This window comes from Pseudorca crassidens, chromosome 10 (genome assembly GCF_039906515.1).
Source record: "Pseudorca crassidens isolate mPseCra1 chromosome 10, mPseCra1.hap1, whole genome shotgun sequence".
NCBI lineage: Eukaryota > Metazoa > Chordata > Mammalia > Artiodactyla > Delphinidae > Pseudorca > Pseudorca crassidens.
This window is the reverse complement of record NC_090305.1, coordinates 38,567,690-38,595,556: the sequence shown is the minus strand read 5'-3', so window position 1 is coordinate 38,595,556 and position 27,867 is coordinate 38,567,690. Positions and strand designations below refer to the sequence as shown.

The 27,867-nt window shown below is 45.1% G+C and overlaps 2 long non-coding RNA genes across 2 annotated transcripts in view; one reads left to right on the top strand and one right to left on the bottom strand.

The window, feature by feature from the left end:
- The window catches only part of LOC137232061 (uncharacterized), a 39,483-nt gene extending 13,391 nt beyond the window's left edge, over window positions 1–26,092 (bottom strand). The window contains exons 1-2 of the long non-coding RNA XR_010946856.1: window positions 26,003–26,092; window positions 6,589–6,710 (exon numbers count right to left, since the gene is read on the bottom strand). This is a non-coding gene — a long non-coding RNA (uncharacterized lncRNA). The remainder of the gene's footprint in view (window positions 1–6,588; window positions 6,711–26,002) is intronic.
- LOC137233046 (uncharacterized) lies at window positions 1,329–4,104 on the top strand. Its single transcript, XR_010947273.1, has 2 exons — window positions 1,329–1,388; window positions 3,218–4,104. It is a non-coding gene; the product is annotated as an uncharacterized lncRNA (long non-coding RNA).
- Window positions 26,093–27,867: the final 1,775 nt, after the last annotated feature.

The following is a 27,867-nucleotide window of genomic DNA, read 5'->3' as shown; positions in this document are numbered from 1 at the left end:
GAATTGGAGTGTCTAGGCTGCTCCCACCTCCTTTGACATTATTGCCGTCCCCATTCTATAGAGAGGGAGGGAGCCAGGACACACAGAGAGTCAGAACATGAGCCTGACTCCTTTTAGAGCTGGAAGCGAGCCTTTAACTTACCTGGTCTTCATTTTGCAGATGTGGAAACAGACCAGCAAGATTAAAAAACTTGGCCAAGGTCAGCCAGCCAAGATATGGTGGCAGAATTGTGGGACGGCGATCTGGCCAAGGCTTTCTTTGTGGGCTCCATAGCATTTCAAGGCTATGCTGGCCTGTTCTGTACCTCCCTCCCCTCTCTGTGGCTCTGGCTCCAACATTTCTGGAAAGGGATATCTTGAGCAGAAGCAGGAGTATTCCCTGAGACAAACTGTTTGTTGGGCCTAGGATAGCTTTTCCTTGACCCATTCTCTCTGGTTCTGCCTGGCTCCTGTGCTTGGCTGGGAGTTTTGTATTTCAGTGTGTGGCTGGAGGACACAGGAGTCTCCTGATCACCTCCTCCACAGGGCCTTTGAAATTCTTATTGAAGTCACTGAAGTGTAAAGGCTGTCAATCTGGTATAACATTAAACAAGTATCTCTAATGTACTGATAGTCCTTATATTATGTGTTAGAGTGCAAAGCGACACACTCCTAATCCCACGAAGCTAACAACCTGATTTATAAGACACATTGCAGACAACTCTGAAAAAGCTTCCAGAAGAATGAAGCAGTTAATTCAAGTGGGGTTAAAAATACCTATATATGAATTTATATTTTGAATTACAAAAGCATTCAGAGCGAAATTACAAGCTCGCCCTATAGAACATTTTGCAAATAAAGGAAAAATGACCAGATGAGTAGGATTTTAGTAGAGAAGGATAAAAAGAAGTCATTGTAAATAGATGAAGCAGCTTAAACAAAGGGCAGCCTCTGGGAGGTATGGTGTGTATTCCAACTCCAGTGACCAACTGCCATCCCCTTTGACTGGAAACCATTTAGGGAGTGAGGCAGTGTGTTGGGATTAACAGCCCTGTCACTCACTTGCTGTGTGACCTCAAGCATGGTACTGGACCTCTCTGAGCCTCTCTCAGACTGATTTAATAGAGGACCCCAAAGCCAGGGTGAGGCATTAGTACATGGTAGGTGGCAGCATCTATTGAAGGATTTGAATAGGGAAGAAACATGATTGCAGCTTGGCAACTAATTAGACATCAGAGTCAAAAAGGAGTGTTATGGCAGGGTCACTGTGTGGCTGGAGGGACCAGCAGTGGGTTTGCGGGTGAGGAGGGAGGAAGAGTTTAGTTCCTGATGAGTTTATGTTGCCTACAGGACATCTGAGAAAACCCCCCAGCAAGCAGATGGAACTGGACCTGGAGTTCCAGAGGAAGGTAGGAGCAGATGACAGAAATGTGGAGCCACTGAAGCCCATCAGTGTAGTTAGGAGAATGGCCAAGGGGAGAGAGGGGCAAGGGCAGTGCTGAGGAAAGCCCCTTATGTTTAGAGGATGGGGCTGGGGGACAGAGGATGGAGACAGCACCTTCAGAGGTATCTGGTCCCCAGGGAGGGCCTGACACAATGTCAAACCCTAAGGATCATCTAGCCACCAACCCACCCCCCCACCAACTCATTTCACACAGAGTGGCAGGTCAGGTGTGCTCAGCATCACAGAGCAGGAAGAGGCAGTGCTGGATCAGAATCCAGAACCCAGCACTTTCTACTCTCTCCATACGCACATTTTCAGAGCCCTAGAAGTGAGTAGACGTTTCCTTAATTAATTTTATCACTGCTGTTATTAAAATTCATGGCCTCAATTCTGAAATATGATACTGGAGCATGTAGAGGCACTCTGACCAGGAAAAGAAAATCTCACTTTCCTAGCAAGTTAAAAAATATCATTAAAAGCATTTGCCAGGGGCTTCCCTGGTGGCGCAGTGGTTGAGAGTCCGCCTGCCGATGCAGGGGACACGGGTTTGTGCCCCGGTCCGGGGGGATCCCACATGCCGCAGAGCAGCTGGGCCCGGGAGCCATGGCCGCTGAGCCTGGGCGTCCGGAGCCTGTGCTCTGCAACGGGAGAGGCCGCAACAGTGAGAGGCCCGCATACCACAAAAAAAAAGCATTTGCCAAAACCCTGGTCAGCTTGACCACTTTCATTAATGTAATAGTTGCTATTAACACTTGAGTGTGAATTTGCTTTTCAGATAGACTCTTCTGACCTGGCCAGGCTGTGAGCTTTGAGAGAAGAGGGGGTGAATGGTAGGACTGCTAGGCTCTGGGACAGGTGCTGAAGGGAGATTGAGTATGGGAGCCTTGTCTGCCCCTGGCTCTGCAGGCTCTCCACGGTATCTGTAGGGCAAGGAGTGTGAACATCTGGTCCTGCCAACTGCAGACAGTTTGGCCTTTACCAGGAAGAAAGGAGGGAGGTCTTTGAAGGAGGAAAATAGTTTCTTCAAAAGATGGGGAAGAAGTTTCTGCCTGACTGTGTGGTGGAGAAGAGGGGCCAGGGAGGTGTGTGTCTGAGCCAGAGCTGGAGGGGAACTCTGACTTGACCTTGGCACTTGGGGGTTCCCTTCTGCTTGTCCTTTCCCTTAAAGGGTGGAAAGAAAAAGATAAAGATGTATTTACTTATATTTTGCATGCTATATTATATATATTGCAATATAATTACATATATGTTAGTATTCTCTACAATTTTAATATTCTTAAGAGGGCTAGGACTCACAGGCTACATGGAGTAGAAAAAGCTAATTGTCCCCAAACTTCAGAAGGGTTGTTGTGTTGTTATTTCAAAGAACACTGTGTGTCCTTTGCTTGGCACCTGTAAGGCTGGTTGGAAGTGGAGGGTTTCAGTCTAACTCCCCTCATTTCTGAAGCAGTGTCTGAGTTCCTTCCTCTTTCTTTCTACTTTGTATTGGCCTCTTTTGGGGCCATAAAGATAGTTGGGGGGATGAAATGTTGATGGTTCCTGGTGGGCAAGAGTGCAGGATGCATAGGGGTCCAGAGGAGGGCCTCCCCACCCACCCCAGCTTCACAGTCCAGAAGACTGCCGAAGGATTTTATCTGAGCTGGTCACAAAAGAATATAAAATTTGTTATTTGCTATCTAATTTGGGAAAAGAAAATTTTTTATGTGCAAAGGAGAAAGTAAGACTATTTTAACCACTTAGAAATAACCATTTCCACTATTTTAATGTAATTCCTTACTGTCTCATTTTTTCTAGGTAGAGCATGCATGTATTTTAGTTTCTTGTACTGGGTTGTTGGGAAATCAGCTGATAGCTGTCTGCAGTCACTGCAGAAGTTCTCAGCATGACTGGAACACAAGGCCCAACAGCTCTTCTGCCCAAGTTTAACTTTTCCTCACTTGCTAAGTATCATGAACTGGCCTGTGCCAACCATTGCCTGTTATTGTTTGCTTGTTCCCGTCATTTTGCTAAGATATTGGTAGACTCTAACAGTTGAAATTGAATAAGAGCTATAGTTCTCCATCCTAAGAACTTTTGCTCTTGGGGATATATTTCCATGGAAATAAGTCTTGGACCAAATTCCACCCCATGTTCAAACACCTGTGAGCGAGATGGCCCCCAAGAGGCCATATACATTCTTCTTCAGCTTGAGAAGTTCTTGCTCTCTGCCCTCTGGTACAGCACCAGCACCTGGCATGAAAGGTCATTCCAAGGTGGACACAACACTCTTTTGAGTGCAAAACCAGCTGCTGAGTAGGCCCGTCAGGGGGCCAGAGCAACAGAGCTTTAGACCAAGAAACAAATTTTGTTGTTTTTGATATAACTTTATATACAGTAATTAAGATACACAACCTTGAATCTCTGTGAAATTTTACATTTGTAACCATCCATGAAACCACCACCCAGATCAAAATACAGAACATAGGGCTTCCCTGGTGGCGCAGTGGTTGAGAGTCCGCCTGCCAATGCAGGGGACACGGGTTCATGCCCTGGTCCAGGAAGATCCCACATGCCGCGGAGCGGCTAGGCCCGTGAGCTGTGGCTGCTGAGCCTGCGCGTCCGGAGCCTGTGCTCTGCAACGGGAGAGGCCACAACAGTGAGAGGCCCAAGTACCGCAAAAAAAAAAAAAAAAAAATACAGAACATTTCCAGTGCCCCAGAAAGTTCCTCATGTTCCATGCTAGTCAATATCTACTCCCCCCATCCCCCAAGGGTAACTACTATCCAGGATTCTATGACCATAGATCCATGTTGCTTGTTCTTGAACTTCATATGAATGGAATCAGACAGTGTGTGTACGTTTTTGTCTGGCTTCTCTCATTCAATATCATGTCTCTGGGCTCCATTCCTGTTATGCACATAGCTGTAGCTTGTTTTGAGTAGTATTCTATTGTACAAATATACCGTAGTGTGTTTATTGTCCTGCTGGTGGACATTAGGTTGTTTCCATGTTGAGCTGCCATAGTAACACTGCTATGAACATTCTTGTACATGTCATTTGGTGGACACAATGCTCATTTCTCTTCAGAAAATCCCCAGGAGTGGAATTGCTAGGCCACTGGTTGGGTGTGTGTTTAGCTTTAGTAGTTCTACCAAACAGTTTTCCATTGGTTGGATGATTTACACTCTTGTAGCCGTGTACGGCAGTCCAGGTGTTCCACATCCTTGCCAGCACTTAGTATTGTCAGCCCATGACGTTTGCTCTAGACCTGCTTGTTGAACAACTTCCGCTAAGAGCCATCATACAGCAAGGCTTCTTTCTTCCTGTACAACACTACCTTGCTCCCAAGGAAGAGTTATGAACTGCCAAGGTGTTTTCAACTAGGGAACCCCCCATTGAGGGGATGGGTGAGGTGGGAGAACTGATCCTGTCCTGTGTGGCTCAGCCTTCTCTTAGCACCTACCTCTGTACTATGGTGCCACCCAGATCCTGCTTTTGGCTCTTTGGGGAATAAGGAACTTCTTAGTTCAGAGTAACACAATCCTCCCTGGCCCCCTCTTCCTCACCCCTGGCCATTGGACTCTGGGGGACTGAGCCCAGCTTCAGGGGCTTCCTTTCTCATACAGACCCACACTGCCAATACTTCACTCCTCTGGCATCCTGGGTACAAGCAGGGCAGAAGGCACCCCCTGCACATTGTGTCCAAATCCTTCCTCGCCCACTGGCTGGTATCTGAAATTCCATTAGCACTTCATGCCTTTACCTCTCAAGGCCATGATCCTTGGGGACATGCCTGTGGCCCTGGTTTCCTTTGAATTATTGTTATCCCAGCGTGATAAAGAATGTGCAAGCAGGTCTTGATGAGGCAGTAGAGCAAAGGACACCGGGTCCTTGAGGGGAGGATTAAAGAGGGGATGAAAAGGGCCTATTTGCTTTTGGCTGACCTTGGTGACACAGACACACATTTCAGAGCCATCAAGGATGACGGCTCACTAAATCGACTTCAGAGGAATTGTTCAGATCACAGGTGGGCGAAGGTCTGAGATAAGACCATAGGGTCAGGGGAAGAGACCCAGAGAGGGAGTCTTGTTTGGGAACAAAGCTCTGGAAACAAAAGATTGCAGAGCCTGAATTGATGTGGGCAATTGTGTGAAGCCAGCCCTGTCCTTAGGTGCAAGAACGTGTTGGGGTCTAGGCCAAGCTGTGGGATGAGCACACAGGCTTCCCTGGGCTGTCCAGTGGGGCTTCTGGGTCCGCTTATGATTTTGGACACATTCCCAATGTTTTGGAAGGTTTTGGCAGCCAGAGCCCCGCCATTCCCCCTCCTCCTGCCCCGTCCCTCCCTCCTCCCTTCCTCACACCCTCCCTTCCCTTTCTCCCTCCCCTCTGTGTCTCCCTCTCTCAGTTTCTCTTCAAATTTTATTATTCTTTATTATTTTTAACTCCAATTGATTTAAGTGATTTAGAAAATTTAAATATTCAGGAAAGTCTCCCTCCTTGTCCCCAGCCTCCTAGTTCCCCTCCCAGAGGCAACCGATTTTTCCAGTTCCATATGTAACTTTCCAGAGGTAGTTTAATATCAGCGTATGTGTACACGTGCGCACATGTGTGTCTATGGGTGTATGTGTCCCTTTTTTTATACAAATGGTAGCACACTGTTCACATTGGTCTAGCCCTCATTTTTTTTTTTTTTTTTTTGCGGTACGCGGGCCCCTCACTGTTGTGGCCTCTCCCATTGCGGAGCATAGGCTCCAGACGCGCAGGCTGAGCGGCCATGGCTCATGGGCCCAGCCGCTCCGCGGCATGTGGGATCTTCCCAGACCGGGGCACGAACCCGTGTTCCCTGCATCGGCAGGCGGACTCTCAACCACTGCACCACCAGGGAAGCCCTAGCCCTCATTTTTTTAAATTGTTTTTATTAAAGATTGATTAGTTATAAAAATAGTAGTTATACAATATATACCTATTAAAAAAAAAAAACCATGATACAATAAGCCACCTGGTCCCTACCACCTCTCCTAGACAAAGAAACAGGGCCTTTAAAATCCTCTTTGTGGCCCTTCCCAGCCTCACCTTTTCTTCCCCTAAATACTGTCCTAAATGTGATGCTTATCATGCCCTTTTTTCCTTTATAGTCCTGCCATATGTTCATGTCACCATACAATATGTATGGGGTAGTGTCTCACCTTTTTGGATTTTGAAGAGAAGGAAGTGTACTGCCTGCAGTCTTCTACAGCTTGCTTGTATCCCAGCCACGATTAGATTAAGGGTCTTGAGGTTCAGTTGAGTGATGCCAATCATTTTCACTCTGGTATGGAATTCCATCGTATGAAGACACCACAATTAAGTTTTCATTGCACTATTTGAGGACATTTGGGTTGCTTCCAATTTTTTGCTGCTAGGATCAGTGCTTGTGTGAATGTCCTTAATTGTTTCTCCTGGTGTGTATGTATGTTTGGGGAGTTGGTTGGGGTAAGGATTTCCGTGGGGCATTTGCAGGGGCCTAGGGAACACACATTATTGTCAACTTCGGTTGATAAGGGCAAACTGTTTCCCAGAGTGGTTGTGTCAGTTCACATACTTGCCAGCTCTTTGAGAGTTCCCTTTGCTTCACTCCCTCGCCGATGCTTGGAATTATCAGTTTTTAAAATGTTACAGGCTGATACATGTGGGATCATAACTCATTGTGGTTTAAATTTTTTATTTCCCTGATTATGCACTTCGAATTTTTTTACTTAAAATATATTTTGGCAATTGTCCTATATCAGAGCGGTAAGGACTTCCTCCTCCTTTCTTGGACTGGAGAGTGTTCCATCTTATGGAAATCTGACTATTTAACCAGTTCCTTATTGATAGACATTGAGTTGGCTCCATTGTTTTACAGTCAATTCTGCAATGAATAGCTTTGTATAGAGATGGTAAAGTGTGTCTGTACCTGAGGGAGTCTATATGTAGGTTTCTTACATAGGGACCTTCTGAGACGTTTAGATGAAAATGGAAGATGGTTTTTGCTCCCCTCTGGCCCACCACCTGTCCACTTCCGGCAAATTCCCTTAATTCCCCAAGTTCCCAAGATGGGAACTGTATCTGTCCTGTCTTGTTTCACCACCACACCTTTTCTCTCAGATGGTAATGCTCATCTTCCCCCCTTCCCTCTGAACCAACCCAGAACCAACTTGTTCACCCCTACACTCCACCCCCCCCACCACACACACACAGATTCCTTAGAGACCGTCCTACCCCGGCATCTCCTTCTTAGGACCATCCCCATCTTAAGAATTAATATTTCCTAAGGGGGTGGACTTTGCCTGGCCCTGAAGGAGAGGATAAGAAAACTGACCGCAGCCCTTACAGAATGAATAGTCTCAAAGGGGGCGGAGCAACAGATATATAAAACAACCAGGAAGTCAGTTGTAGGACAAATCCCAGCCCAGCATCTATTGGCTGTGCTGCCCTGGCAAACCTGGGCCTCATTTTCTTTATAGAAAGAGGACAGTAACCCTTCTCTGGGGCTTGGGGCCCAGTGGGGCCTGTGTTCACACACTTGCAGGTCATAGCTTTCCTTGTTATCAAGGACACTTCTAATTCAAGGAGCCCATGAAAATGACTATGGTAGACACAAGTTCAGGGTCTGAGAGCATCCGGAGGAAGGGGAAGGAAGCCCAAATTGACATGTCGGTTCACAAAGAACTTTTCCTTATTCTGCTATAGAGCCCACATATTCTCTCTTTGGTGGGTGTTTTAGGGGGCTCTGAACTTATGCAGCTATAAAGCATGCTACAGTGAACAGCCTTGACCTCAGGTCATCTGGCATGAGCAGGTACATGTGCTGGATGAGGCTCTAGAAGGGGAGCTGCTGAGTGCACTGGGCACCATTCAGTACATCCTCCCTGAATCTGCTCATAAGACTCAACCATAAAGATACTTCTTCCTTCCGTAATCAGACTCCCTTAGCACTTTCACCCATAGACTCTGGCTGTCTGGGTACATGTCCTGTCTTCTGGGCACTTGTTTAGGGAGAGAGCAGGCCTAATTTCATTCTCCTGTGCTCAGCACACAGTAGGTGGGCACTCAACACAGGTGAATTGAGTTACCATTAACCTTCATGGAACATTTTCTCATTTGGTCCTCAAAACGACCTTGTGTGTGGGCCTGGCAGAATGATCATCCCCATTTTACAGGTGGGTAAGCTGAGGGTCAGAGACACCCAGTCTTGCCCTTGGCCATACTTGATCTTGGCCTCAGGCTGAGGAGGAACGGAAACCCAGGGCTTCTGACTCCCAGCACAGATTCACTACCCCTGGGCCACACTGCCTCCCAGGGGCTGTTGAAATACAATTAGCTGAGGTAGGACCCTTGTCTCAGCCTTACTCTCTGGCTGTTTTTCCCTACACAGAACTAATGGCCAGGGCCTTCAAAGCCTTAATTTCTTGTTTATTTGCCAACAAAGATTAGAAAGATCAGAATATCTAACCAACATTTTTTGAGTCCTCACACACTCCAGGCAACCTCTCAGCTCATTTACTTTTCAGAAGCTGAGACATTATTATCCCCCTCATACAGATGAGGTTAAATGAGTGGTAAGTAGCAGAGCCGGGATTTAAACCCAAGCGGAGTCCACTTTCTTAACTTTTCTATACCACTGGCTCTCAGTCAATGGCTTTTAGTATATGACACTAATGAATTATCATTCTATTCTTTCAAGCCTCTGTTGAAATGGTGGCTCTCTGCTTGGTATTTTAGGGATGACAGGAAGGTCCTTGGGGGAATTCCCTGGTGGTCCAGTGGTTAGGACTTCACGCTTTCATTGCCGAGGGCATGGGTTCGATCCCTGGTTGGGGAACTAAGATCCCACAAGCTGTGCGGCATGACCCCCCCAAAAAAATTAAAAAAAAAAAATAACGTGCTCATTTTACAAAATAAAATAAAATAACAAACAAAAAAGGAAGGTCCTTCACCCATAAAAATCTAAATACCTTCCCACCAGTTTAGAGCTGCTTATGATTGCACAAGTAGAACTATATCCCTTAGGCTGACAGCTTTGATCCTTCATGAAATGAGATACTCCCAGGTCTTTTGTCAACTTTTTAATGCTCAGTCCTGCTTTTCATGCCATGAACAGCTTTCTCCTTCTCTATAGTTCTTACAATAAAACAAAAGAGGTTTTACTCAAATGTAACATTAAATCACACTATTAAATATGACTTTACAAACTCCTCCTCTCACCACTGCCACTATTTACGAATTATCTGAAGGTCCTATCTCCTGTTACAGAAACTGGATTTGGATCCGCTTGCCTGACACACAGCAAAGCCAATCTACTGACCCCAGGTTGTGGTGAAGAAAAGTACAGTGTTTATTGAAGGCATTGAGCAAGGAGAGCGGGCAGCTCATGCTCAAAAGACCCAAACTCCCCAGTGGCTTTCAGGGAAGGGTTTTAAAAGGCAGTATTAGTACTGTGGGTTGCATTCTTCTGGCTGGTTGGTAGTGAGGTAACAGGGTGAGGTTTTGGGAATCAACATCATCAACCTTCTGGTCCCAACCGGCCGGGGGGTCTATGTGCTTGTGGACAGCAGTTTTCCTGGTTGGAAGCAGGAGAAGTCTGGTTTGTGTAAAAACAGTTTAGGAATGTGTGTCAGACCTCGTTATCTATATCTTTCAGGGAACTGGGAATTCAGTGACTCTGCTATGTAACTGATTTATAGTCTAAATTGTTATGTTTCCTAGCCCAACAGCTATTCTTTGTTTCTGTGTGTTCGAATTTCCTAATATTTAACTCTTGAGCCAGACTTTTGAAACTGAGGGGGGGCCTGAAGCAAAGCCTCTTACCTCAAGAGATGGGGAACATGGGAGGGGTGGCTTGTACACCCGAGAGGTCCTAAAGTGTCCCACACAGTTTCACTCCCACCTCACTGTCCTCTGTCCCACTCATCCTGCCACTACGCTCAGTGCTTTCACCATCCATTTGCCCAATCCACCGATGCTTTGGCCTCCCTGCTCCATGGCCTCCTCTCCCCCAGTGATCTTATCTTCCCTGGCTCACTACTCAGCCCCACACTCAAGCCCTAGGCCCTCTGAAGATCCCATGTTCAAAGCTCTTTCTAGCTCTTCTCTTCAAGCCTTTACTCCCATGGGCCCCATAGTCCACTGATCTCACTACCTTTCACTGTCCCCTTCAAATCCCTTCTCCCCTCCTTTCCCTGCCTCAACTCCATCGTTAGTGATTACAACTCTTCTCTTGTCTACAGCCTCCCCTCCCGTACTTCAAGCTTTCTAGATTGTACTCACTTGGCAAAACTCCAGCCCAGTTAAATCCAGCTCTCGGCCGGCTCCACCTGCTCCACTGTATATTTTACTTGTTTACTTTGCTTGCCTCTGTCTGCCCCTATAGTACGTCAGCCCCAGGAGGGCAGGGCCGTGCCTCAGTCCACTGCTCTGTGTCTCAGTCCATACACAGAGCAGTGGACTGAGGCACGGTCCCTGCCCTCGTGAGGCTGACAAGGTAAATGTGCATGTTTGCTGAGTGCATTTCTTTCAGATGGTGGAAAAGGATCTGAGAACTTGTTTATGGTGGTATCTGGGGGCAAAGTGGAGGATGGAAGTCACATTGTGTCCAAGGAGGAACAGAGGAGGGGGTGAAGGGTGAGGAGGACAAGCAGGGGACTCCTCAAGTTTGCCCAAGGAAAATGCTGCTGTTCCTTCCTAACTGACTCTTCTTGTTCTGGGAGAAGATCTTGAAAGAGTTCTTCATTCTCGAGCCCAAATTACAGAATTCTAAACCTTTACCAAATTGTTGTTTCCTGCTAGTCTTGGTCACTTAAGGCTTCCAAGAAGACATTTGAATAGCCGTGATTAGCAGAGAATTGAAGCCCAGAGAATAGAAGGACACATGGGCACTGGTGGCAGAGCCAGGACTTGAACCCAGTATCCTGCCTGCAGTCCTGAGTTCTCTCCAACTGTCTGCTGTGCTGCCCTGCTGTGCTGTCATTTGCCCAATTGTCCTTATCCTTAAAAGAAGGAGAGAAAATGTTTTGTCTAACCCACACTGAACACTCTTGAAAAACACTGTGGAAGAGATTTGTTACCAGTTCGGGTCCTTGGACTCTTTAATCCATAGAAATTGATAAGAAGCCAGACGAGGAATTCAGGCAAGGCTTTATTGGGAGCAAAAACAAATAATGGGTTCCCTTGCTCGCTCTCCCAGGAGGGTGGGCTGGTCCCTTACATGGGGTGATGGTAGGGGCGGATTGGTAGGTCGGGCCAGAGGGGTAGCTTAGGTGGTCTGCCCACCCCCTCGGTGGGGCTGTGTGCAGGAGTCATGCACAGGGCTCACCCTGTTTTTCTCCTAGCACCTCAGAAATAGCAGTAGGTTTATGGCCTTTTTATGTCTTATTCTTCATAATTGCCCCAACTGTGCATGTATATAGTTATTTTTAGTCCCTTATCGTTTCTTTGTACTGTGTCGCTCTGGTAGGAGGTTCTAGGTCCCAGCCTATCTTAGATTGAAGGATCCAACAAGGCTCCGGCAAACCTGTATGACATGCTTACAGAGTGACACACATTCCCTCATCTAATCCCCACGGCAGCCCCCTGAGGTTGGTACTGTTATTACCTCCATTGTGTGGAGAAGGAAACGGAGACACAAGGAGGTTACACAACTACACACACAGGAAGTGACGGAGCCTCTGTGTGATTCAAGAGCCTATACTTATAACCTTGATGCTCTAGGGTCGTAAATGCAACACAAAAATGACTTTTCAATTTAAGCAAATATTTTCCCCCGAAAGGTTTGAGTCCTGTCAACAAAAGGGACTCTGACCCTCTGAAACAGAAAGCAGTGTGGGAAGGCAGGCACTCCTTGTTAAATTGTGTGCTAGAGATATTTCAGCCCCAAGTCTGAAGGGGAAGCGCCGGAGGACAGGGGAAGGGGAAATGACACTTGGTTTGTCCCATTTTGTGCCAGCTGCTGTCTGTACATTAGCTCCACGCAAGTCTCACAGTGGGCCTAGGTCATGTGTTCCCGCAGCTAGTTGGTGGTAGAAGTGGGATTCAAAACGTACACATTTTACTCTATCAAGAGGCTTCCCAAGGCAGTGTTACATAGGACGTGTTTAAACACCACAAATAAGGCATTTCTGGGTCATGAGCTTGGAATTCAAAGTAATCTTGGTTAAGCCCCAGCTGAGGCTCTGATCATTGCATTCTTTCCTTCCTCTTTATCACTTGAGAACTGAAAAATTTTGTACAGACTAGACTTTCCACTGAGATGGGTAGAAGAGTTTGAACCAACTAATCGCTAAGTTTCGACTCCAAAAAAGGAAACAACTTGTTCTAATTTGCCAAAACTTAGGTCAAATACATTTTTTTAAAAAACTGAATTGTCCACAGGATCCCATTTGGCATTTTTGTCTTTTTAAAGATCAGTGAACTAACGTGAGGTTTCTAAAGAGAGCCAGCCCAGAGTGATAGAACCGTGGCCTGGGGGTCAGGACTCCTGGGTCCTGGGCCTGGCTCTGGCTTGGGCTTGCTGTGTGACCTTGAGCAGGTTACCTCCCATCCTGGGCTTCAGCACTATGAAATAAAGGGCTTGTGTCTGATGAGCTCTCTGTTCACCTCTAGACCTCAGGTTCTAGGATGGGATCATGGGCTCTGGACTTAAGACACTGGAATTCAAACCCCTGTGTCATCATTTACTAGTTGGTAAGTGAGCATGTTGAACAAGCTGCTTAACTACTCTGGGATTCAGGTTCTTCACATGTAAAATAGATGGATAATACCTCTGTCACGGGGTTGCAAAGACTGAATGAGAAAATTCCATAGTTCCCAGCACAAACAGAAGATGCATTCAATACTGGTTAGACACAGCAGTGATGAGGGTCCTTTATATGTTATTAAAAATCAATAAAGAACCAGATCATAAAAATCTAAGCTTCCACCAATAAGTACTTATTGAGCACATATTCTTCATTTGTGGTGAAACTTTCGGTTGGCTGCCCAAACCATCCCCAGCCCCTTCTTGGCCATCTCCAACCACAGAGACTGGAAATCCCGATATTCTCTTTCCCAGCCTTGCTCGAAGCTTGAGGTGGCCATGTGATCCATGTTTTGGCCATGAGACATAAGCTACTGGGTGTCTTCTAGGAAAGTTTCTGTTCCCTGCTATAAGGGACAGTTACCAGTGGACAGCCCTCTGCTGCTGCCCCTTCTGTTTTTTTCCTGCCTTAAAAATATATTATGTGGAGCAGTGGCAGCAGTCTTATGATCATGAAGCACAATCACAGGGAGGAAAAGCCAACAAGCCAAGTGTATCAAAGTGTAAGGCTGGAAAGAGTCTGGGTCCTGGATGACATTGTTGAACAGAGAAATCAGCCCCAGCAGCTGCTGGCTGTTAGAGTTCTCACTAAATGTTAAAATACAAACCCTGTTTGTTTAAGCCACTGTCATCTGGGCTTCCTGTTCCGTAGCTGAGCCCATCCTATCTCATACATCATTCAACGAACATTAAGTTTCTACTAGTTCTAGGCACAATTCTAGGTATGAGGTTTACAAGAAGGGATAAGACATCTTTGAGGTTTTACAGCCTATTCAGGAAGACAGCCAATCTTTTTTTTTTAATGCAATGAAAATGTAAGTGGTGGTACAATTGAAGTCTCAAATGTTAGCCTGAGCACATAAAGGAAGGGGTAGACTATTGCTTCTAGACTGTAAAAGCTTTCAGAACAGATACTTTGTTTTTCTTACCAATACATATCTAGCACGTCTCTTTGCATATAGCCAACACTCAATAAATATTTGTTGGATTTGGTAACTGTTCGTGCGGCTTACCCTGCATGAAGGATGATCTCACTTCTGTGCCCTTTTGAAGTTAAGTGTGGCCACAGGACTTGCTTTAGCCAATGAAATGAAAGCAGAATCGAAAAGGGAACCTTCATGCACTGTTGGTGGGAATGTAAATGAATACAACCACTAAGGAAAAGAATATGGAGATTCCTCAAAAAATTAAAAATATAACTACCATATGAACCAGCAATTCTACTTCTGAGTGTTTATCCAAAGAAAACAAACCCACTAATTTAGAAAGATACATGCACCCCTGTGTTCACTGCAGCATAATTTACAACAGCCAAGATATGGAAGCAATCTAAGTGTCCATCAATAGATGAATGGATAAAAAAGAATGAAATCTTGCCATTTGTGATAACATAGATGGACCTAGAGGGTATTATGCTAAATGAAGTAAGTCAAACAGAGAAAGACAAATACCATATGATTTCACTTATATGTGGACTCTAAAAACAAAACAAACAAACATAATGAAACAGAAACAGATTCATAGATACAGAGAACAGACTAATGGTTGTGGGGAGGGGGGTTGGGGGATGATGGGTGAAACATAGGTCCATTTTAGGCGGAAGCAGGTAAAAGCCGGTGCCGATCTCTGTGCTCTCTCTTCTCCCTTGCTGTTTGTTGCTGGAACATAAACTAGCCAAACCTGACTAATACAGTGAATGAATAATTAATTAAATGAATGAGTGAATTAATAGTGGCAGTGTTGGGAATGGATTAAAGGGGTGGGGACACCCAAGGCAGGAAGTTTGGGGCTGACACTATTGGTTCCCTACCCTCTTCACGCTCTTCTCATTCCTGCTGGCAGAGCCTGCATCCCACTATTGAGATTGAAACTGCCAAATGATGGCTTTCCCAGCCTCCCCTGCAGCTAAAGCATGAATGTGTGACCCAGTGCTGGCTAGTGGACCCCAAGGGAGAGTCTTCTGGGGGGCTTTCTGGAAAGGGTTTTTCTCTCAAATAGAAAGGACAGACTTTCCTCATTGTGTAAGCTACTCCACATTGACTTTTCTGTTACTTGCAGCCTAAAGCACCATAACTGATACAGTATTGATTGCTACAATGTGGCAGGAGCCCATGTGAGAGATGAGGCTTAGTTGAAAGGATAGAGAGGAAAAGATAGAGCTGAGGAAAGCTTGGAAGTAAAATCAATAGGACTTGTGACTGATTGGGTGCAGGGGTTGAGCTGTGTGCTGTGCAGAATAAAAGAGGTTTAAAACCCAGTCACTGATGTCAAGGATCCCAGTGAGAGAGATACATACTGAATGAAAACACCAACTGCACGAGGTAGCCTATCACGGGCCAATGTGTACTGTAGGAGCTGTGAGGAGGGAGGGATGAGGAGGCAGCACAGGACTTGAAGAATGGCTGGACTTTGGGTTTGGATGGATAAAGAAGATGATGAGAGTCTGAGCAGACCCTTCCTAATATATCTTAGACCAAATTTTATAGCTAGTACTTTACAAATAATCTTTGTCTTAAAACTTTCATTTTTAACTTTGTTTCAACCATTTTCACATAGTAGATGAAAGGCAATAGAGGGACAATCCAGTTCAATACCAGATGTACTTCAAATGTAAGCATCATTTAAAATATGGCTACTTAATAAATCACTAGGTAGATACGCTGTAGGTCATTTACCTATTTCCTTGATCTCAGATGCTATGGGTTTTCAATGCTTGAATACCTAAAATAGTGCTCTCGTGGGACTTCCCTGGTGGTCCAGTGGTTAAGATGCTGTACTTCCATTGCAGGGGGCGCAGGTTCGATCCCTGGTCGGGAAACTAAGATCCCGCATGCTGCCACACAGCATGGCCAAAAAATAGAAAAAAAAAAAAAAATTAAAATAGTGCTGTGGTGAGCTCTTTTGGCTAGAGTTTTTCTATGCCTTAGATTATTTCCTGAGGATAAATTTTCAGGAATGGAATAACTCATTCAAAGAAATATTGAAAGCAGTGAGCCTCACCCAAGACACAGCTGCTATAATTCTTGATAAATAGCCAAATTGCCCTCCAAAATGCTTCTATCATTGCACATGAGATTTTTGTTTAACATGAAAAATGAAAAACTGGATCACCTGACTCAGGAAGAACTTAGTATGTATTATGGCTATTTTCACCTTGTGAGCTTCGCCCTCAGGACTCTCTTTTTCATCTCAGGTTCCTAATAGTCAGGGTGGGCTGCTCCTGTTCTGAGCTCATATGGCCTGAATACATGGCTTAAGTTGGAGATATAGTTAACTGAGCTAGAAAGCAATATGCTTCCTCATCTTTTCTTGAAACAGAACTCCAACCCTTCATCAAAGAGCTAAACAAAATAACCATTAAATAGCCAAGTAAATAATTTGACGTGATGACTTGTTTTTAAAAAGTAAACTCTTAGGTTTAAATAATAATTAGGTTTCTTGAGAAATAAATGTTTCTATTCTTTTCTCACTAATCCTGAATTATTTTCAAGCACAGCCTAATCTCATCCTGATCTTGGTCCTCTGATTAGACTGGGCCATACTAATTGGAGTTAGAATTAAAAAGTCCTTGCAGGGCTGATGTAAGGACCTATCTGGCTTCCCAGACCAGCAACCTGTTATACTGGCTGTTGAGTCTACTTAACTCTCAGCCTTGGGCTCAGACCCCCTTACCCCCCTTCCCCCCACACACAGAGGCTGAGACCACTTTGGGCCCCAGATAGGCAGACAAGAGGGGCTAGCCACGTGAACTAGACTGTCATCTGTCTCCTCCTGAGGGAGAGGACGGTCCTGGGCATTGAGAGAGAAGCACAGTCCTAGCAGAGACTGGAAAAGGATGTTCAAAGGGATGGCAGGAGCCTACCTCCCATTTGTAGCCTTTTTTTTTTAGATTCCACATATAAGCGATATCATATATGTCTTTCTCTGTCTGACTTACTTCACTCAGTATGACAATCTCTAGGTCCATCCATGTTGCTGCAAATGCCATTATTTCATCCTTTTTTATGGCCGAGTAATATTCCATTGTATCTATGTACCACATCTTCTTTATCCATTCTTCTGTTGATGGACATTTAGGTTGCTTCCATGTCCTGGCTATTGTAAATAGTGCTTCAATGAACATTGGGGTGTATGTATCTTTTGGAATTATGGTTTCCTCTGGATATATGTCCAGGAGTGGGATTGCTGGATCATATGGTAGCTCTATTTTTAGTTTTCTAAGGAATCTCCGTACTGCTCTCCATAGTGGTTGTACCAGTTTACATTCCCACCAACAGTGCAGGAGGGTTTCCTTTTCTCCACACCCTCTCCAGCATTTATTGTTTACCTCCCAGTTTGGCTAGACATCAAATATCTGCATCATTGAAAAATCACAAGAGTACCTGAACAATGAATTGGCAACCTTTTTCCTAACTACAGGACTAATCAAAACTCAATATAATAAGTTTCCCTTTACTTCTCTGAATCTCATTTCCTCTTCTATAAACCGGGGTTTAAAAACTCTAAAACTCTGGGGCTTACCTGGTGGCACAGTGGTTAAGAATCCTCCTGCCAATGCAGGAGACACAGGTTCGAGCTCTGGTCCGGGAAGATCCCACATGCCGCGGAGCAACTAAGCCGGTGCACCACAACTACTGAGCCTGCGCTCTAGAGCCCGCGAGCCACAACTACTGAAGCCGGCGCGCCTAGAGCCCGTGCTCCACAACAAGAGAAGCCACCACAATGAGAAGCACCCGCACCGCAACGAAGAGCAGCCCTTGCTCGCTGCAACTAAAGAAAGCCCCGCGCAGTGACAAAGACCCAATGCAGCCCAAAAAAAACCCCCAAAACAAAAGAACCCTCTAACTCTTAGTATTGCTATAAAAACCAGATGAGGTGATAACGTGAAGGTCTCTGAAAACAGATTAAGAAATTATTATTATTCACTTTTTTTTCATTTATAATAATGCAGCTAACATCTATATTGCAATTTACAGTTTACAGTAGTTCTTCTCAAACTCCAATGTGCATATGAATCACTTGGGAGTCTTGTTAAAATGTGGATCTTAGGTTCAGTAGGTCTGGGACATGAGATTCTGCTGGTGCTGGTTCACACACCACACTTTGAGTAACAAGGGTTTGCAGCAATTTGCAAACATGAAATTTACTAATAGTCGATTCCTGACAGACTTCAAGTCATCAGTATGGAGCGTTGTTAGTGTATCCCACATGTTATATGATCAAAGCTCAAGGTCTGAACCGATTGCTGAGATAGACACCCATGGTGGCCAAGTAAGTGTTGTCTCAGGTTTGACAAACTGTTCCTGGAAGGTGAGTATCTCAGGAAAAATCCAAGGACAATGGGTCTCTCCTTGTAACCATAGCTTAAGTTAGGGCCCAGAGCTTTGCTCTGATAATTATTTAAACTAAGTTGAGGAAGTGGTGATTTTCATGGGTTTACTGCTTGGCAGGTTCTCTATACCCCAGTGCTGGGGGATGCTTCCCTCTAAAAACATTTATTCTCTCCTGAAAACAGTTTAAAATATGTTTTTTAAAAACTATTGAAAAGATGATGTAAAATTACCAGTAAGGACCATTTTGAGAAAGGAAGATCCCCACGATCCCACCACACAATGGTTTTTATTGTTATAGTTCCTTTCTAGATGACACATCTTTCTGTACTATATTTCCTTGGTTCTAAAATACCATCAAATTTAAGCCTCAGCATTAATTTAGTGAAAGCTTTTTAGGGGGAAAAAAAACCCACCACAAGAACCTATTAAGAATGCCCATTGATTGAGATAAATTCTGATAACGGAAACTTAAAATGTGGGTTAGAATTGTGCCTTAGAGTTGAGGAATATAGTAGGAAAAAAGATATCAATCTATTTTACTTTGCTATATACCAGGAAGTGTTTTAAATTATTTGATTTTTTGAATCAGAAACACGCTCACCTGGTTCAACATTCAGAGGGTAGAAAAGTTGTCAATGACTTGTTCCCAAATGTCCACCTCTCTGTCCCCTCCCTAGAGGCCCAGGTGTTTTCAGTCACTTGTTTGCTGGTCAGAGGTATTTTGTGCTTAGAGCTGCAAGTGAAATCTTCTATTTTTTGCCCCCTTTTTTACATGAATGGCATCATCTCATACTCTTTTTCCAGGATCTTGCTTTTTCACTTAACAAAATATCAAGATTGAGCCACATCATGCCAAGACCATTCTGATTTCTTCTGTTTTGCTAAGATTACATCACAAGCATTTCTCTATCTTTTTATACAATTGCTATAATTATTCTACTTGATGACTGTTTGGTTTTGTGGGGTGACTGGGCCACAATTTAATAACAACTCCCTGTTGTTGGGCATTTAGGTTGTTTCCAGTGTTTGGTTATGACACGGAACACGTGATGACCATTTAGTCATTCAGCAAGTATTTATTTGACAACCATGAGTTGCCATCCTCCAGCGTACCAAAGTGCCCTCCCCCATGGGGCTGACAGTCACACAGCGGGAGTAGCCAGAGAAATGAATAAGAGCACAGAAGTGTCCCCAATCCCCCAAGGGGCCTCTGAGTATAGTCGGGGATCCCACATGGGGAAAAGAGAGATCAAGGTGGCGACAGATCCGCCTACAAGCACTGGCCGGTGTGAATGAATGAGTTGGTTACAGCTTATTCATCAGGCTTGTGAGCTTGGTTAGCATGCATCCACCTCAGATACAGATCCAACCCCCAGTGCCCACAATGTCACTGCCCAGGATGCCAGTTACGTGAATTTACAGAGGTGTTAAATAAAGAATTACAATGGTTAATACTTTGTAAGCACTTACCATATACTAGGACCACCCTTTAGGAGGTATTATTTTCCCATACATAAGAAAACTAAGGCACTGAGATGTTAAGTAACTTGGAATCAACATAGCTATGATTTAAACCCAGACCACCCAGGTCCCCGACCACCTACACTGTACTGTCCTGTGGAAGGTTATTGGACTCAACCCTGGGGTACAATTTGTCTTTGTTCTGTGAATGCCGGCCCAATCCCTCTCCCTTCTTAAATCTCAACAAGGATAAACTCGGGGTGCCTTTAATTCCCATTTATCGGATGAGCATTTTCCTAGGTTGAGCCTGGCTTTTCTTCCTCTCCAGAGAATTGCCTACCAGTACCTTTGAGGGGGGAGCTCTCCTCCTCCACTGGGGGAGGGGGTGCAGAGCCTCTTCCTACCCTGCAGCCAGACAGTGCAAGGGGACTCAGAGCCTACGGTGGCCCAGACCGCAAGACTCAGGCAGCAGGGACCTAGGCGAATCCAATTGGCTCAGACCTGCCCCAACCTTCCATCCCTCTTCCCTCTCTTTCCCTGCTTCTCCCAACCACTTCCCCTTGGTTCCCAGACAACTGCCCGCTCCCCCAGACAAAGGCAAGCCTGGATCTCATCAACCAGCACGTTGCTGCAAGCACTGCCCCTTATGCCTTCAGACCCAGCTGCAGAACACATGTAATCAAACTGTCCCAATGATGCCCAGTCTCCTGCCCCATTTCTAATAATTCAATTTCTTCTCCTCTTCACCTCAGAATATTTCAAATGCCAAAACAAATAGCAACTTACAGCAATGGGGACCACCTACAGCAATTCTTCTTTGTTTACTGTAATGGAAGTAACAAGGAAAACAGGAAAGATTGGCAATGAAAAATGGGTTTCCCTCGCACCCTCAAACCCTGGTCCTCCTCAGAAGTAGCCACCGTGAGTAGTTTTGTTTCTGAAATTTTACGTGCATACACATAGGGAATTTTTTTTTCATTTTTGACATAAATGGTAGCATATTTATTCTTTGGATCCTTGGGGTTTTTTTTTATTTTTATTTTTCCCATTTACCAATATATCTTGGAGAACTTTCCATATGAACACATCCAGATCTCCCTTATTCTTTTCTATGGCTGCAGAGAATTACATTATGTGGTAAATGAATACATACCAGAATTAATTTAACTAACTTTCCACTGAGAGATACTTAGGTTACTTCTAGATTTTTGCTATTACAACTGGTGCTGTATTTAACAACCCTGTGCATATATTGGGGTTCTGGGGGGACTCCTGTGGGTATTTCTGCAGGATAAATTCCTACAAGCATTTATTTTAAAACAGATGGTGCCAAACAGCCCACCAGACTGCAGTTTTTCACTAGAGACTGAACAAATAGCTTAGGCTTGATGGTTAAATCATTTAAAATAACCAAGACTCTATTTTATATGAGAGGGCATCTTTATGACTTAAACACACAAGCATATAAACCATAAAGGAAAAGAATGATACATTTTACTACATTAAAATTTTAAACTGCTGTACCACAGAGACATCATAGAAAAGTTAAAAGACAAGCCACAAACTGGGAGAGGATATTTGCAATGCATTCAATGGAGCTATTATTAGTATCAATGTCTACACATTAATAACAGAAGGCAAACGCTGTCCTCACCCCAATGGGGAAAGGCTAAGAATAAGCAATTCAGCGAAGAGGAAGGACAATGAACATATGAAATGACGCCTAGCCTCGTAAATAATCAGGAAAACATCAGTGAGACAACAATAAGATGGTGTCCACACCCTTCCGATTGGCAACATTTAAAAAATCTGGTAATACCAAGAGAAGGGAAGCAATTAGATCTCTTATTGTCTGGGAGCGTAAAATGGCACAACCACTCCAGAGAGCAATTTGGCAACAACTGGTCAAATTGAAGAAGTGCCCTATTTTCCTATTGTGTGTATTCTTGATGGTCTGGCATTTGGCCTCCCTGACTGGGGAGAGACCACCCCTCCCAGGGTTAACCAATTCTTAGTGATAGCAAAGGGCTCAAAGCACACCTTTCATAGCAAAGAAACCAATCCAGAGCCCTTACTCTGAACCACCTCCTTTATCTGGCTGTTATACTCCAGGAAGCAATATTCCTCTGCCTTAATCACCCAGGGCTAGGTTCCAGACAACATGAGACCACCTCTATAGTCCAGAGCCGGCTGACACTATTTAAATCAGCCAGTCCTAAGCTGTTTCTCTGCCCTGCCTTGCCTTTCTTGCAGAAAACACAAACAAGTTTCTGGGCCATGCTTTCCCCTCATCCCGTCTGCCTCCTGACCAAACCTGGTGCTTCCCCATATAGCCCTGCATGGCATGGCAAGCCCTCGTGAATCAGGGTGTAAATAATAAAAATTTTCTTTCATTGGCATTAGCTTCTCCATGTCACCACTCAGTTACCTCCATAAATTAAAATCCCATGGCTACAACTGGTATATCCACATTGTGACCTTGAGAAATTCCCATATGATTTAAAGGGAGATGTATAAAAGGGTTCTCACTGTAGCATTGTTGGTTATAGTAAAACAATGGAAACAACCTGAATGTCCATCAGTAAGAGAATAATGAATATGTTGCCCATGGTCTCATAATAGGTTACCAAAGCAGTAACAAGGAAAAGACCAGAGCCATGTATCCCAACGCTGAATGAAAACAGCAAACTGCAGAATAAGTCAATGTGTTTGCTTATGTGAAATTTAAAATATTTATAAAACAATACTATATATTGTTTATAAAACATATTCATGTAATAAAAATATAAAAACATGGAAGGGAAAGACTCTCTCCAATCTGGGACATGGTTTTCCCATGGGAGGGAGAGTGGGGGTAAAATTAGGAAAGAGTTTGAAGGAGGTTTCACCTCTACCTATGATGTTTCATTTCTTTAAAACCAAGCAAGTATTTGTCCAAGATGTGATGAAATGTTAAGGTTAGTTCAATCTGTCAGGTAGGTACATGGTTGTTTGCTATTCTATTTTCAGTACTTTACTGTATGATTAAGCTGTTTCATAATGAGAATAAGATGTGATTTAGGCTGCATGAATGATCTCAAGGTCATGTAAAAGGACAACATGACAGGGTGCTAGCAAGCTCTGTCCCCATCTCAAGAGTGTCCAATTTTCTCCTCTCGCCTTGTCTTTTTTTTTTTTTAATTACTGACTTTTTAGAAAAGGTGTAAACACTTGCACCCCACAGAGGATATACATATATGTTGATCAAGTATTCAAAAATTAAGTCACAGACCTCAAAAGTCAAGTGCTATATTAGAGAGCTGTTCAATTAATGAGCAGAACCTCACTTGTTTTCCAGGAGGAATAAAGAAGAGAAAAATATTCTATTCTGACAAAAGTAATAGTTGGTAAACAATTTCTAAAAGGTATAATAAAATTCTTCTGAAATTTTCAGATTGAATTTTTCAGAATTTTTATGAATCAGATTTCAGCTATAATAAACTATACCTTAAAGTATTTCTTTTATTTTTCCTAAAAACAAAGAACTAGTTTTTATTTGTTCATCTCAAGATGATAATTCTACATTTTACTAGAAATACTGAATAGTCCTTGCATTAGTCCTGAGGTTTTCAGCAGCAAATATCAAATGCACAGTGGCTTCAACAATAAAGGCATTCAATTATCTGATATAACAGGAAGGGTACAAACGGTTTGGGGGTTGGTACAGTCACTCAACAATCTCCTCAAGGACCCAGACTCTTTCTTTCTCTCTCTTCTGCTATCCTCAGTGAAGTAGCCAGCCTCCAAATTGTCCCTTAAGAATCCTCACTTTCTGGTCACATAGACCAACCCTAGCAAAATGTAGGAGGGGTGTGAATATGGCAGAAGGGATGGTTATCACTTCTCACAGTGTTATAAAAAGACTATGGCTTCCATTGGGGGTTCACACTCTCTATCTCTCTTATTCTCTCTCACTCCCTTGCACATCTCACTCTGGGAAAAGCAAGCTGTCATCTTGTGAGCAGCCCAGTGGAGAGGACCATGTGGTGAGGCACTGAAGCTTTCTATCAATAGCCAGCTAAGAACTGATGCCTACCAGCAACCATGAGAGTGTGTTTGGAAGTGGACTGTTCCACCCCAATGACCCTCGAGATGATTGCAACCCTAGCTGTCAGCTTGACTACAACCTAATGAGAGACCCCGAGCCTGGAATTAATCCATTTCTGGGTTCCTAATGCTTGGAAACTGTGTAAGATCATAAACATTTGTTATTTGAAGGAACTGAATTTTGAGGTAATTTGTGACACGGCCATAGATAACTAATACACTCAGTGTGGCTGCCTGTTTCCCCTGATGGGTACAAGATGGTTGCCGTAGCGCCATCCTCCATGTTCTCACAGGATAGCATCTCAGGCAGGAAGAAAGGGGGATGGGGTGAAAGGGGCTCTCCTTAGGTACCTTTCTCCTTTTATCAAGGAGGAAAACCTTTGTTGGGAGCCACCCAGCAGATTCACCCTTACTTCTCATTGGCCAAAACTGGGTCTTATGATGGACTCTAGCTGCAAGGGAGACTTTGAAATCGAGTATCTAACCTTTCAGCTGCTCTGTAGGGAAGTGGGCAGGGAACGGTGGGCCGGGAATGGCTGCTGTGTAGTAACAAGTTACCAGCCCTTCTCCCAGTTTCACTTTGTTTTTGTTTCCGATTCTTTTTTTTTGGCCACGTGGCACAGCATGCAGGATCGTGGTTCCCCGACCAGAGATCGAACCTGCAACCCCTGCTTTGGGAGTGCAGAGTCTTAACCACTGGACCGCCAGGAAAGTCCTGTCTTTGTTTTCACCTGGCATCATTTAATTTGCTCCTTCATATTCTGTATTCACAGTAACCGGAAGTTAGGCCTCCCTTAGATTCAGGTTAAACACTATTGGCAAGATTACTCATGGGCGGTGCTGTGATCTTCATACTCTCTCACATCGAGAAACAACCACGTTCTTCACTCAATAAACATTTTACAAGATTTAAGTAAAGCGGGGTGCACCATCAATGAAAAGCTAACCCAGAATCTCAATGCCGTCTTTTTCCCTGTGAGGTGTGTCCTGAGTGGTCTCACTTATGTTATATTTAGGGAAACTCTAGGTTCTTCTATAAGTTCCTTTTGGGTTGTCTTGTTGGAATTGTGTGTGATAAGCAGTCTCAGTTTCTTGCATGTGATTTCCTCAGAGGCTGATGAGTCAGATGAGTAGCATTAACTTAGTGTAAAACACCTGAAAGGATTATGAGCCGACTTTAAAAATCAAATGCAGAAATGTCAGAATGTGATCCTTTCTTTCTTTCTTTCTTTCTTTGCGGTACGCGGGCCTCTCACTGTTGCGGCCCCTCCCATCGCGGAGCACAGGCCCCGGACGCGCAGGCGCAGCCGCCATGGCCCAAGGGACCAGCCGCTCCGCGGCACGTGGGATCTTCCCGGACCGGGGCACGAACCCGCGTCCCCTGCATCGGCAGGCGCACTCCCAACCCCTGCACCACCAGGGAAGCCCCGTGATCCTTTCTTGATGGCATCCACTTGGAGTTCTTAGGGCTTTGAGCATAATGTCAGGAACAATAGGAAATGAGACGAACCTTCTCAATCACTTAACACCAAGGAACTGAATGGGCGAGTCCTGCGGCCCGCCCCCAGCCCTCCTCAGAGGTGTAGAATACTCCACCAGGGTCAGCGCGTGGGAACATGTTAACAGTTCCAGTGGGGCCTTCCTAAGTGCAATCGTGAATTTCTAGTTTGCTTGTGGCCTAAACCAACAGCCAGGCCTGAAGAGCAAGGTGTCAGGGACCGAGTCAGGACACAGTGCTGTCTTTGAAAGGGTGGTGGGTCCCCAGCCTCCTCGAGGCCCTGCAGTCCATGTAGAACAAGTGGCCTTGCCTCCTATTTCACTGGGAATAGCAAGATGACCGGGAAGGAGCATACCTGTCCAAGGTTGTCTTCCTTCAACATGACCCTGTGCCCACCTCCAACTACTCACCCTTCTCTGCTACTCAATGGCAGGGGTCTCTGTCCCTGTCTCTGGAGCCTTCCCTGCCTCTCCTCCAAAACTCCAGTGTCCTGCTGTCATCTCAGACATGTCCTAAAGTAAACTCATACTCTATCCAGTTTCCCCAGCTCTGTCCCAGTTTTCCCAAAACTGCCAAAGGCAGCCCCACCCCTCCCAGCACCCAGGCTAAAAATGAGGCATCAGCCATGACTCATCCTGCCCATCCAACCCGTCCCCAGGTCTTGAGAGTCTCTGAAGCAATGGCTTCATTAACTTATCTTTTGTCAGCCGCCACCCCGGCTTGGCCACCAACATCCATAGGAGGATAGAGCACTATCCTCCTTCCTCATCCTCCAGCCTGTCTCATTGCCTTTCCAAGACTCTCCTGCCTGAGAACTCTCCTAGCTCCCCCTGCATGTTGCAAATGCAAATGCATCTGCTGACCCCATCTTTCTACTCCACCTTTTCTCCCAGGTCCATCTGTTCCAGAAGCCTTGGCCCTTTCTGACCTTTGATAATGAGACACACCACGTGCCAGGCATTTCACAGCTATATTTTAAATTTTACAGTTCCTGTACAGCATGGGCATTATTGTCCCTTTTATAGATGAGGGAAACTGAGGCCTGGAGCAGTTACCACATGTCACACTGCCTATAAATAGCAGAGATGGGCTTCAACCTACGTCTGTCTGTTCCAAGGCCCTTCATCCTGTGTAACTGGCTGCCATCACACCCCTTCCCTCTCTGTAAGGACCTCATGCTGCTCTTGCCACAATACCCTCCCTCCTCCTTCCACCTTCTTCAAACACCCCAACCCAGAGCTCTACCACATAGCTTCTCTGATGGTTCCAGCCCACACCACTCACACTCATCTCTTAACTTTTCTGACAGGAATCTCAGCCCTGCACAGTTTGGTACTTAATTATAGACTGCCTTGTATGGGTCTCTGGCTATTTCTCATTTGTCTATCTTGTTGCCAATAAGTGTAGGCGTCTGAGTTCGGGGATGGGTCTTCCACTCCCTCCCATCTCCCAGGAGCCCCAGCTCAGAGCTGGACAGGCCAACCGGATTTCCCAGGAAGGAGGCAGGGTCTCAATGTTGCAAAAGCTGATTGGACTCCACCCAGCCCCACCCCACCCTTCACCCCAGCCAGTCGGTTGCCTCAGATCTTTGTGAACATACGTGAGCCTGACTCCACCCAGCCCCACCCCACCCTTCACCCCAGCCAGTCGGTTGCCTCAGATCTTTGTGAACATACGTGAGCCTGCCCCGTGTGCGCATGCGCACACGTACACGCAAGCACAGAGACACGGGCGGGCGCGCGTTTTCTCTGTTGCAGACACATTTAGTTAGGAGTTCCCTTCTCAAACAGAGGTAATATACTTGGAAGTACCTATCTGAGATAGAAAACCCCCTCCTGACCGATCACTGGGTGCTGCCCCCAATGTGAAATTCCAATACGGATCAGTAAGGCGGACAGAGTTGGTGGGAGCTCCCCAGGGCGGGTTCAGCATGGCTATCACATCCTAACAGAGTCTGGAGCTGGACTGGGGATTGGGCAGGGGACTTTGTGTGTCGATTTCAATTCTGATCCTGCCTCTAGGTGGCCTGGGCGGGTGTTGAAGGGAGAGACGTGATCTTGCCACTTTGCCGCTTTGCGACCTCCTCAGGCAGTGAAATCTGCCGATTGTAAGGAAGGCCCTCCTTGCCAGGGCCACGTTGCACAGCTCCAGAGGAGCATGACCAGTGCTCCCTGGAGCTAACCCTGGTCCCCCCGCCACCTCCCTTTGGGCTCCAAATCATCTCTCTTCCCTGACCCAGATGCCCCCATACCTGGCGTCCCAAGCTGTTCATCCT